The sequence below is a fragment of the Chrysochloris asiatica genome, unplaced genomic scaffold (genome assembly GCF_000296735.1).
Source record: "Chrysochloris asiatica unplaced genomic scaffold, ChrAsi1.0 scaffold00435, whole genome shotgun sequence".
NCBI classification, from domain to species: Eukaryota; Metazoa; Chordata; class Mammalia; order Afrosoricida; family Chrysochloridae; genus Chrysochloris; species Chrysochloris asiatica.
The window spans coordinates 1,226,996-1,240,429 of NW_006408953.1; the positions used below are offsets into that span (position 1 = coordinate 1,226,996).

Consider the following 13,434-nt stretch of genomic DNA (forward strand, 5'->3'; position numbering starts at 1 on the left):
CCCATGAAAGTTTGTAATCCAGAAATTCCATGCCGGATATCCTCTCCTTTTTAATAGTCAATGTCTGCATTGTTTGTCCCTAGTAACCCAGTACACTAAGGAAACAAGCATGCTCCTTGATCTGAAGAATCTTCTATTCCAGTTACAATTTTGAGCAACTGCATCAATAAGCAAAAGTCTAGTTCATCAAATTGTAGCAATTGACATTTGCTCAGGGTGCAAACATCTGAAGATTCTGGTCAGCTCAATCCTAGCCACCCAAGTTACGTCAAATGGGCAACAACTGCATGTTTGGGAGTTCACAAACACCTTCTTGCACTCTGCACAAGCTGGCTCCTTCATTCTCAGCCCTAGAATGAATGGGCTACCTCAGTATCTGTGGGTTCAGAAGTTCTCATAGATCCATAAACTTAAAACCAGACAGCCTTCTCGCTCCTCTTATTTCATCTCAGGTTGATGGGTGCCAATAAAACATGTCTAAACTCAGCCTTCCTTGCTTCATTGCTGCCTTTCCCAAATTCTACTCACACATACATTCAGGTGGTCATCAATAAGCATATGACTCCACTTCCCTTTAACTTTCAGTCCTAGAAATGGGTTATGTCTTGTAGGCTGACTTTCCAAAACTTGGAACACCAAACTTTTCTGGTGTGTTCTCTGCTTGAATCTCCTGTTCTCTCAGAAATCCTCAGTTGATTGTCATGTCTTTTCAACTGTAAATGCCCAAACATTGAAAGTCCAGGATGGGTACAAGATTCCACCGAAATCCACATTCTCTATAAAGGCTTAAAACAAAAAGGCTATGTCTTCTGGGTAAATCCTAATTCCCCTTTTAGCAAACTCAATCAAGTATAGCCTGAAGGTGAATTTACAAACTCTCTGTAATCAGTAATCAAAATTCCCAATATACTTACATGTCTGTTTTATAATAATAGGCAGGAGAAACCAATAACCATAAGGCAGTCAAACAAACATTTTAAAACACTCAAGTTGAATCTTTTCTACTTCCTTAGACAAACCCCATTCATATAAATATGGCCTTGGGCCTCTGGCAGGGTGGATTATGGTAAACTCTCAGGTCTAGTGTTAGCCATCCTTTTTAACCAGTGTATCATCTGTTCCAGGCAACTCCAGAAGCAGCTGCTTTCCCTGTTTAAGTATTTTATCCCATGCCCCTTTGCTCTTCCTCTTACAAAATCTTATAATTTGATAGGTCAGGAGTCATTGCAATGATTCCTGCTCAAAACACTAGCTGTTTAAATCAAGTGGCAGCCATGTTTGACTTTCTCTGACTCCACAAGAAATAAAGAGGAACAAATTCAAAATCAGTACAAGGCAATTCCTATTAAATGGAGATCAGACATACCTCCACCCTATATCAGTACCTTTAAAATTAGTCAGACTTGAACCTAATCCTTAGGATTTTATTTCTCTATAACCCCACTCTCTGGGAACCATATGTTGGGATTTCTAGAGAAGTAAAACCAGTGAAATATATATATCAAAGAAGAGAAAAAACAAAACAAAAAGAATCTTCCTAGAGACTTTCTAGAAAACAAGAATTGGCCAGTCACCTTTCTTCACAACTAAGGAGCCCTGTTGAAGCAATGAATTAAATGTTGGGCTGCTAACTAATCCTATAAGAGGGAGATACCAAAAGTTGCAGGGAAAATGGAAAAGAAAGGATAAGGAATTTTTCTATAAATTTTTGAAGTCTGCTCATAAAACTTCCGTCTTGGCTCTTTATAACTTGATCTTATTGTTGTTAAGTGCTGTTGAGTCTGCTCTAACTTATAGTGACCCTGTATAGGATTTCTGAGGAGAGTCTGGTAGGTTTAAACTACCAACCTTGCACTTGGTAGCCCAGTGCTTATTCTAAATTGCAACATCTTATGACTTCTTAGTTCATTTTTAAAATTTTTATCACTTAATAACTTTCTATTTTAAGGTATGTTACAATTTAATTTTCTTTTTACATATTGAAATACATATTGGTATATTCCAGTTATTGGAACTATTGGTATATTCCAGTTATTGGAACTAAGAATAATTGGAACTATAATCTTTCATACTTATTCCTTTTGCTTGCCTTTTCGAGGTTTCTAAGGTAGAAAATAATATAATTGACTTTACATCTTTTTTTTTTTAACTGATATCCATTTTATGCTATAAATTTCCCTATACTTATAGTTTTATTCTACATCTCCCAAATTTTGATAGAGTTACATTTTTTGTTTCAAAACAATTTTTAATTTCTCTTGGAAATGTTTTTAGTGTGTTATATAACCTTTAAATATTTGGGGATCTCCCAGTTCTCTTTGTGTTATTGATTTCCAGATTAATTTGAGTGTGTATATGTATGTGTGTTTGTATGGCTTGAAAATGTACTTTGTATGTTTTGTATTATTTTAGATACTTTAAACTATATTGCATGGTCCAGAAGGTGATCTAGCATGGTGAAAGTTCCATGAGAATTTGGATAAATGTACATTCCACTGCTGTTGGATAAAATATTTTTAAATGTTAATTATAGCCAATTGATTGATAGTGCTGTTCATATAAACTGCATTCTTATTGATTTTGTGTCCATTGGTTGTTTTAATTCTTGATAGAAGAGTGTTGGAAATGCTAACTCTAAAACTCAATATTATATTTCTTTTTAAATTTCATTAATTTTTGTTTCACCTATTTAGATACTCTGTATTTAAGCATATGCATCTTAAGGACTGTTATGTCTTCTTGGAAAATTAATGACTTCATCATTATACAATGACCCTCTTTATCTCTGACAGTTTCTCTTGTCTTAAAGTTTACTCTAGTGAAGTGGTTATGAATTGGGCTGTTAACCTTAAGGTCAGCAGTTCGAAATTACCAGCTTTTCTGCTGGAGAAAGAGGAGTTTTTCTGTTCCTGTAAAGATTTACAGCCTCGGAAACCCTGTACAGGGTCACTATGAGTTGGAACCGACTCCACGGCACATAACAACAACAACAACAACAACAAAATGTACTCTGTCTTAATCTACTGATTTCAGCTTTCTTTGGATTCATTTTATCATGGTACTTAATCCTTTATTTTGAGTTTGTGTGTGCTTATCCATTTAAAGTGGTTATCTGATAGAATGAAAGTAGTCTTATTATTTTAACACCTTAGCTTTATTATTTTTTAAAAATGTTTTATTGTGCATTATGTGATAATTTACATGGGAGGACATTAGTTTTACATTCATACTTTATATAATGTTTCATTGCCATGGTTACAATCCCCTACATGCATTATCAACCAACAAAAGTTTATACACTACAAATCTGCCCCCGGTCATGAGCACACAGGCCCTCTCCCTCTCTGGGTCTAAAGTCCCCAGAGGCTCCACCTCTCCATGTCATCGTCTCTGCCTTCATGTCTGGCATCATTGCTTCTCTGGGTAGGGTCCCACATTACGCTCTTCGCCCTTGATGGTCCCAGGGACCTCCGTTCCAACACTACAAAGTAAATCACTCCTTTCCTTGCTACAGAACATCTAACTTTGCATTTCCAACCCTCACAATCAGTATTGATAAAAATTATTCACTATTGTATACAGATTGGATACTACTCAGTGGAGATTCTACCTTCTCACACGCCCTCTGGATCTAAGCTCCCTCTTGAAAGCTTGTAAGCCAATCACTTCTTGCCTTGTAGCCCTCTCCCCCTCCCACCACTTTGGGTAGCTAATGTCCAAGTTGCCCATTCTTGTCTACTCTGTGTATGGAGGGGGTGGGAATGATCCTTGCTGTACAGATTTGTTCCCTCTTTTGAGCTACTGTATCTATAGGTGCAGGTCAAGTTCACCAAATTATATCAGCTGACTCTTTTTCCCCTCTTCTTTCTTCTTCTAGTTAGCTCTGATCATCCAGTCATTGAAGCCAGGTCAAGTGGGTATTATCTTCAAGTGTGGGTGTTCTTGTGCATACGGCCTCTCTTCTTATCAGCTGGATGCTTCACTCTCCACTCTAGTTCTCTACGGCTATGTCACTGACACTGGGCCTGAGTCCCCAGGTCTTGCCACACTGCTGGCCAACCAGGTCTCCACCTGGATTCACAGGGTGAACATAGTAGGGCTTAGCTCGCAGCTTCATTGCTGTTTTTCCCTCACTTCCCCTAATCAGTAATGAGTGTGCTCATCAATCAGAGTGTGTATTCCCACTGAGTCTTGGAAGGGGGTTTGCTCTGAGTGGAACTGACCACTTGCTTGCTATCTCCTGGGTGAGCAACTTGCTTGTTCTTGCAGTAATTTGTTGGTCTGCCTATATTGTTTTGTATTTTTCTTGTTGGTCTTTTTTTCAAGGAGTATCTTCTGTTCTTCTAGTGGATCCAGGCTGGTCTGCCTGTCCTTTAAAGTGGAATTTCCCACCTCTGAAGATTCTGGATGCTGATCAGGTTTCCACCTATAGTCTTATGTAATGCAGAGGCTCTGCAGGAAACCTCCTTCACTGGGAACCTTGTAGCCCCATTTTAGGTATTCCAATTAGCTTTAGGCAGAAGACTTACTTACAAGCTTTCTATGGTAACATTTCTGGCTATTTCTTTCTCTCTGCCTCTAATGTCTATTTTATAATGGTATGCAAGGGAAACCCAGAATCAAAAGACAGCCAAGCATCTTAACATTATTTCCCCCCTTTTCCTCATTCCAACCATGCCTCAATCCCTGTATCCCAGAGCCCTGTTGTTCCAAGGTTGTGCATATATCATTATTTACCTCTGTCCCACTTAGCCCATGCAAACCTGCCTAATTGTTCTCCCATCTGTTTTTTTGTTCATTCCCCTCCCCCTTATTGTATATTGCCCCCCTCCTCAACACCCAAAGTATCCTGTGTCTATTCCTTGCCCTGTGTTCCACCTTCCCCTCCCTCCCTTCACCCTACACCCCACATCCCAGAAACTAGCAAAGAAACCCCCTACCCCCCACCCCCCTTTTAGTATGGGTTCTTTTTCTTAGTCTTTTACATTAGTGGTCCTATGCAGTATTTCTTCTTTTGTGACTGACTGATTTCCCTCAACATAATGTTCCCAACTTCATCCATGTTATATGGTGGCTTGCAGCTTTCTTGTTATTCTTCAAGGAAGTATAATATTCCATTGTGTGTATGTACCACAGTTTGTTTATCTATTCTTCAGTTGATGGGCACTTTGGCTGTGTCCATCTTTTTGCTATTGTAAATAGTGGTGCTATGAATATTGGTGCGAATTTATCTACTTGTGTTATGGCTTATATTTTTCTGGGTAAATACCAAATACAGGAATTGCTGGATCATAAGGTATTTCTATTTCCAACCATCTTAGGAAGTGCCATATTGCTTTCCAGAGAGGTTAAACCATTTTGTAGTCCCACCAGAAATGCAGGAGTGTCCCAGTCTCAACACATCCCTACCAGGATTTATTGTCCTCTACTTATTTGATCTTTGCTGTTATTGCTGGTGTGAGATGATAACTCATTGTTGTTTTGATTTGCATCTCTCTAATGACTAATGATCATGAACATTTCTTCATATGTTTGTTGGCTGCCTGGATCTCAACCCCTTAGCTTTTGAACACTAAATTATTTACATTGGAAGCAATTATTGGGATACTTGTTTGAGTATTTGCATATATCATGTTAGTAACTTTTTTTTTTCATTGTATATATTTTTTCTTTGTTGCATTCATCTTCATCTCCTTTTTTTCTTTTACCTTATTCTCTTCTCTATCTGTCTATCTTTCTGGCTTCTCTTATTCCTCTGTGTTTTATATGATATTATTTTCTTTTCTGTTTTGGAATATCACTTACTGTTCTTTGTATCTCTTTATATTGATCTTCCTAACATTATCATCTATATATTAAAAAAAAAATACTCTTTCTTTCTATTAATGTTAAAGCACATTATGAATGTACTCTGATGGGGCGCTATAGTATCAACACTGGACTGTGAACCATAAGGTCAGTAGTTTAAACTTACCAGTTGCTCCTTGGCATCCCTATTCAGGATGTTATGAGTTGGGACTGACTCTATAACATTTAACAACTTAACTACATTATGAATAGTTCAAGAACCTTATAATGGGTATTTCTATTTCCTCTCTCCCATACCTTACAAAATTTTGTCATATTTCATTTATTCATAGACTATTATCACCCAATTATTCACTACTATTATATAACAAAAATGAACAATGCTTTTGATGGACACAACAATAGACCAGGCAAGAGAAGGATAAATTCCTGAGTTTTAGGTAATGATTTTGAGAATAAACAAAAACTAACACAAAAATGAATTATCTATTGAATCAGTAAGAGTGAAAACAAATTATATTTTCTTTTACCTTCTTTAATGCTCCTTCCTTTTTTTTTTTTTTTGTTTCTGTTAACTTCAGTGATTTCAAATCGTAATTTCTGGGCTTAATAAATATCCTTTATAACCACACTGAATCAATATCAAGAAATCAATATAGACTTATATTCATAAATCTACTAATGAATAAAATGAGTAAAATAACAATGTAGTCATGATCTCAGAGGTCGGGATCATGCATGATCAATTAAGTCACTGTGCCACCATCAGTGTTTTCTTCAAAGCACAATTCACACTGGTTTTTATTCACAATCACATATACATCCATCCCAAGAGTTAAATATACTTTTGATGCTAACAACTTAAAACAATGATCTTTGTTACCTTAAAAGAATATTCCATTTGATATAATGACATTCAAGAAGATAATTTCAGGACCTTGATCAGAAATTTCCAGTGTTTACTATACTACTCTGTCATACACAAAGGTGCAAGGGAGGCTAAGAAAGATGAATGTTTCTTTTTCTTTTGGAGATATGATCCAAGAAAGAGGTAAAATAGACATTCTAACGAGATATCAATAATATTATAAATAAAAGACTCTTGGCATTAGCAACTATTCTTGTTTACAGAGCCTTAGCTAGTGTTTAAAAACCAAAACCTGTAGAGTCATATTTCTGAATACAGCATCATTTTCATTTTTGTCTTTTATAATTCATCATCCTGAAATGCTAGCAAAGCTCCCCAGCATGTTGTTCTTCTCTAGTACATGCAGCTAATGGTACACACGGGATGACCTACTGATAGATTCTTCCAAAATATTCATTGGAAGCAGTAGGGCTTAACTTGATTGTTGGGGTATTGTGTATCCAGTTTGATGAGCAGACTTCCTCACGGGACTCCATCAACTGGAAAACCTTCACCAAATTAAGGGTCTCTTCCACACTTTGGTCGATTAGGAGGTGATTGACATTCAGATGCTTGATGACTTCACCATGCTTGATGATGAAGAGACCTTTGAGTGCAAGACCAGGATTTTCTAACCACATGTCATAGTCTCAGGAAATTTATTTCATTATATTTGCCAAGAGTGGCTAAGACCACTTTCCTTCCTTGGTGTATTTATCCAGGAAAGATGGCTGAAGTGAGAATCCACTGAAACAACGACTTCACAGTTCACATCATAAAATTCGTTGGCTTTGCCACTAAAAGTCACAATTTCTCTAGAACAAACAAAAGTGAAGTCCAAAGAGTGAAAGAAGAGCACCAAGTACTTCCCCTTAAAGTCATAGATGTTTACTGCTTTGAACTTTCCATTTACAAGTTTGTGCCCTGAAAATAGGGAGCATGCTGAATGACAGTAGGTGTGAGGTGTGAGGGACTGGTAGATAAGGCACAGTTTGCTTGAGGAGGTCAAGACCACAATCTTCTGATCAAACACTTTCTTCCAGAAGCAACAGGACTAAGGGCTGCAGACACTGAAATGCCCCAAGGAATAGCACTCACACCTTCCTGCGGCCACCATCATTACTCCCCTTCTTTCTGTTTATATAGATCTGAATTTCTTCCCTGTAGTCCTGGTGTGGCGCGGTGGGTTAATGTGCCAGACTGCAAAGCCATTTGAACTGCAAGGTCAGCGGTTCAAGCTCACCAGTTGCTCCTCAGAAACCATGTATAAGCTCACTATGGGTCGGACCTGACTTGACAGCCCTTAACAACAACAATTTTCTGTATGTCTGAAAATTTTTAATATTTCTTGCAATAAAAGTTAGTAATTTTTTGTTTTTCTAAGATATTTATTTCTTCTTTATTCATAAAAATAATATTAGGAATATGCAGAGTGAGTAAGTATTTATTATGGACATTCTAGTCAAATTTCTCCATTTTTAAATATATTAGCAGTACTAGTCTCTATGTCTGTGATTATGAACCCACTTTGCAATGAGTTTCTAAGGAGTAAAGATTAAGATACAGCTAAAGTGTGTCATTGTGGGTCAATGTGCTGAACTACAAAGTCAGTTTGAACCATACGGTCAGAAGTTCACCTCATCAGTTGCTCCTCAGAAACTCTATATGGGGTCGCTATGTGTTGGAACCAACTTGATGGCACTTCACAACAACACCAACTAGGAGTAAATCTTACACCGAATTAATGATTAAGGATGCCCCCACCTTAGTAAAGGGTAAGACTGAAATTACCAACCTATTTTTCCCTTGGGGTCATGGTCTGGCTTCAATTTATAGTACTGCTTTGTAAAAGCTTGCTCTCTTGCCCTGGATCTTATACATGGCTCATTACATCTGACTTCCAGTTCTTGGGACTTTTGACCCATTGCCTGGCCTGATTCACCAGCTCCTGCAGCCTCATGCATCAGTAGCCTGTATGTGATCTGCTGATTTGGGTTCCTCAGTTCCTGAGACATCTTGGATGAGAAGATACCTTCAGACTAATCACTACGCTAAGGATTTGAGACTTGCAAACTCCACAATTGTGTGATCCATTTCTCTTGACAATTTTGAGTTTTGTGAGACTGCAATGTGTTATAGAACTTTGGGACTTGAGGGAAAGGAGGAGTGGTGATGAATATAAAGGACTATGGAGTAGTATAACATCAGAGAAGTTGAACAGTTGGGATATCTTTAACCTTCAATTTATAGAGAAAAGGCTTGTGCTGATCTTTCTAAAATAAACTATTCATGCAGTACAGAATAAAAGGTTATCTTTTTATTTCCTTCATTCCTCCCTCCCTATCTTCCTTCCTTTCTTTCTTTCAGTTTTTAAACATTTTAATCCACTCTTTCTTGTTTGGACTATTTCTGAAGGAGGTCTGATATGTTTCTATCCTTGTCCGATTACAGATAATCTTCTTCCACATCATCTTCTTTCAGTATTTTGTGTTTGACCTTGGTTTCTACAACTGAATATATTATATATTTTAGTGTTTTCCCTTCTTGGAGTTTTCTGAACTTCCTGGGTCTGTGATTTAGTGTCTTTCAGAAAATAAACTTTTCATTATCTTTCAAATATATATCTGCTACTTTATTTCTTCTTCTATTTTTTTATTATAATTATGTGCCATATTAAACTATTTGTGATTTTCCAAAAATTTTTGATATTCTGTTCTTGCTTCTTTACTCTCCTCTTCTCTACCTTGTATTTGCATTTAGTAATTTTGTTTTTCTTTCTTTTTTTCATGGATCCTAAAGCTCATTGATTCTAGATATACCTGGTCTACTGTTGTGTTCATCAAAGGTATTCCTTAATTTTTATTATGTTTTGATTTCTAACATTTTTCATAATTATTTGTTATAGTTTCATTTATTTTCCGACATTACCCACCTGCTTTTGCATATAATCTACTTTTTAAATTGCATCATCAACATATTACCCTTTGTCATATAATACTCCTAACTGATCATTCAAAAATATATTTTATATGAACCTGGTTAAGATTATCGTTTTGTTGCTTCATGCAAGCTTTAAAAAATTGACTTTTAGCATGTCTTATATTTTTTGATAATCCATGATTATAAAAAAATAGGAACTGAGGTGAAATTTTATGTCAATAAAATATAGAGTAAAATGAGAAACCGGGCTGCGTTTAAAGTTTATTATAGCTGTATGATAGAGAGATTTCAGTTTGCGTTCATTTCTTTTTTGTTTTTCTGTCCTCTTGACTTTATGTTTCCCTAAGAATTTCTTCCTAAATAGCATATTTTTATTATATCTCTCAATTGCAATCCATTATTATTATTATAGGGCTTTGTTGATGTGATAACAAGGCATTCTAAAGAGAACTTAGTTTGGAACCCATGAATAAGTCTCATGTTTTATTTTTTGTTTTGTTTTGTTTTCTATGTTGTATTTTGTTTCTTTAGTGGATTCTCAAAACTGTTTCTTAATTCATTTTTCTTCTGGTAAGTGAAACATTTAGGCTACTGGGAGCACACATTAATTGTTCTTCCTCTAGCTCAGATAAGGCTCTAGTTACAATTTTCTATTTTCCTTTAAGGCAGGTCTTAAAAATTTTTGTTGTTAAGTGCCCTTGAGTTGATTCAGACCCATAGAGACCATGTGTAGTGTTTCCAAGGAGTGGGTGAAGGGCTAGAAGACATTTTACAATTCTAAATTGTTGTTTTTCCCTTGGGGTCATTTAAAAATTGCTTCTTTTCACTTCCCTTTTCAAAAGTATGAAAATATGTCTCTGATAATCATAATAAGAACCAACTAGGACACCTAATACGAAAACTCATTAAAAACTTGTGTATCAAGGCGTTTTAATTTTCAAGCTAGACCATACTCAGCCTCTAGCATTTCATCCATTTCTAGCTGTTACATTGAATTCTAATACTGGTCAACTGATTTACTCTATTTCTATGTTTCTTAAGTTTCAGAATTAAGGGTTTTACATCTACCCTCAATTCTCTAATGGGCCTATGACAAGTTGTTGATTTTCTTTATTTTTTTTAATTGAAATGTATTTTTTCTGATTCTGAGATCAGATATGATGACTTTGAGGCTCTTTACCTATCTGCTGTAAAACAAGATGCTTATTGGTTTGATTTTAAGCTGTTTATATTTGTGCATTATTTCTGTCATTTTAAAATAAGGAAAGCTTAAAAACTATTCTTTTATATCAAATGTTCTACCTTCTTGTATATTCTGAAAGGAGTAAACATGCCTTAGTAATATAATTCATTTTAAAACTTCATTTTGTTTTTACTTACTATTGACAACTTACTATTGACATGTAAAATTTACTCTCTGATTCTGATGATCTCTGTTTCATTTTTATCCACAACTTTTTAATGGAATTCTCTTGTTTTGCTTTAATTCTGTAATAATCAAGACCATTCCTTGGAAAGTGTGTAAAGAGTTATTGACAAAAAAGATTATTCCTGGTTCTTACTTATACGTCTAATAGACGTATATCTCCTTTTATGTTTTTGAGATGCTATATGTTTTGCAATCTTGGTTTGTTTTATTTTTGTCAGAATGTTTATCTGTGTAGTTAATCTGATAACACTTTTTTACACATAGTGGGTAGACAAATACTTTTGTCTCATCTACTTTGTAATTGAGAGGAGCCTCAGGCAGAACTACTGAAATGCAGTATTTCTCCAGCACTTGTTTCTTCTGCCCTGAAGCTAATAAGAGAGCAAACCAGTATACCAAAACTTGGTTGAAGGATGGGATCTGTGAAATGCAGAAACCTATTAGAGAAGAAAAACTCAAATATTTTCTACTAATAAGAGTCCTGATGTGGTGAGATAAGGTAATCATTGGACTGTTACTTGAAAAGTTGGTGGTTCAAACACACCACCAACTTCTTGGAAACTCCAGGCAGAGTCTCTATGAATCAGAACTGACTCAATGTTGTTGTTCTTGTAGGTGCGTTTGAATTGGTGCCGACTCAAAGCGACCTTATGCACAACAAAACCAACCTCACTATTGTTGCCATACTTGAGGCCATTGATTCTACCACTTGGCCAATCCATCTCAATGAGGGTCTTCTACTTTTTCTCTGGCCCTCCATCTTCTCCAGTAACTGGTCACTCCTGACAATATGTCCAAAGTACGAGAAGTGAAGTTTGGCCATCTTGGCCTCCAAGGAGCACTCTGGCTGCACTTCTTCGAACACAGATCTGTTGGTTCTATGGGCAGCCCATGACACTTGCAATATTCTCCTTCAACGCCATAACTCAAAAGCATCAATTCTTCTATGGTCTTCCTTATTTACTGTCCAACTTACACATGCATATAAGGTTATTGAAAAGACTGTGGTTTGGTTCAGGTGCACCTAGTCGTCAAGCTGACAACTTCACTTTTCAATACTTTAAAAAGTTCTTGTGGAACAGATTTGCCTAATGCAATATGTCGTTTGATTTCTTGACTGACACTTCCATGAGGGTTGATAGTTGATCCGAGAAGAATGAAGTCCTTGACAACTTCGATCTTATCTCCGTTGATAAGAATGTTGTTTATTGGTCCAGTGATGCCGATTTTTGTTTTCTTTATATTGAGATACAATCCGCACCAAAGGCTGTGATCTTTGATCTTCATCAGTAAATATTTTAAGCCCCCTTCACTTTCAGCAAGCAAGGTTGTATCATCTGCGTATCACAAGTTGTTAATGAGTCTTCCTTTAATCCTGATGCCATGGTTTTCTTCATATAACCCAGCTTCTCAGATTATTTGAAATTATTTACAGGTTGGATAAGTATGGTGAAAGAATACAACCCTGTCGTACACCTTTCTTAATTTTAAACCATTCAGCATTCCCATGTTCTGTCTGAACAATTGCTTCTTGGTCCATGTACAGATTCCTTAGGAGAGAATTATGTGTCCCGGAATAGTCATACTTTTCAGTAGTATCCATAGATTGTCATGATCCACAAAATCAAAAGCCCTTTGCATAGCAAATAAAGAACAGGTAAACATCTTTCTGATATTATCTGCTTTCAGCCAAGATCCATTGGACATCAGTAATGATAGCCTTCATTCCACAGCTTCTTCTGAATCTGCCTTGAACCTCTGGAAGTTGTCTGTCAATGTATGCTTGAAACCATTTTTGTATTACCTTTAGTAAAACTTTACTCCCAAGGGATATCAAAGAGATTGTCAGATGATTTCCGCATTCTGTTGTGTCACCTCTCTTTGGACTGGGCACAAAAATGGATCTCTTCCAATCAGTTTGCCAGATAGTTGTCTTCCAAATTTCTTGGCATAGATGAGTAGGTGCCTCCTGTGCCACCTCACTTTCTTGAAAGATTTCAATTTTTATTCCATCAATTCCTGGTGTCTTGTTCTTTGTCAATTCCTTCTATGCACCTTGGATCACTTCCTTCAGTATAATTGGCTCTTGATCATATGCTACCTCTTGAAATGGTTGAAGATGAACCATTTCCTTTTGGTACAATGACTCTGTGCATTCCTTCCATCTTCTCTTGATGCTTTCTGCATCATTCAATAATTTGCTCTGAGGATCTTTCAATAACAAAAGTGAGGCTTGCATTTTCTCTTCAATTCCCCAAGCTTGAGAAATGCTGAGCGTATTCTTCCTTTTTGGTTTTCTGATTCTAGATCTTTGCACATTTTTTGTAATATTTGACTTTATCTTCTCAAG

At 36.3% G+C, this 13,434-nt stretch overlaps 1 pseudogene; it reads right to left on the reverse strand.

The window, feature by feature from the left end:
* Positions 1–7,104: 7,104 nt before the first annotated feature.
* LOC102829701 overlaps positions 7,105–13,434 on the reverse strand; it is a 68,357-nt pseudogene continuing 62,027 nt past the window's right edge.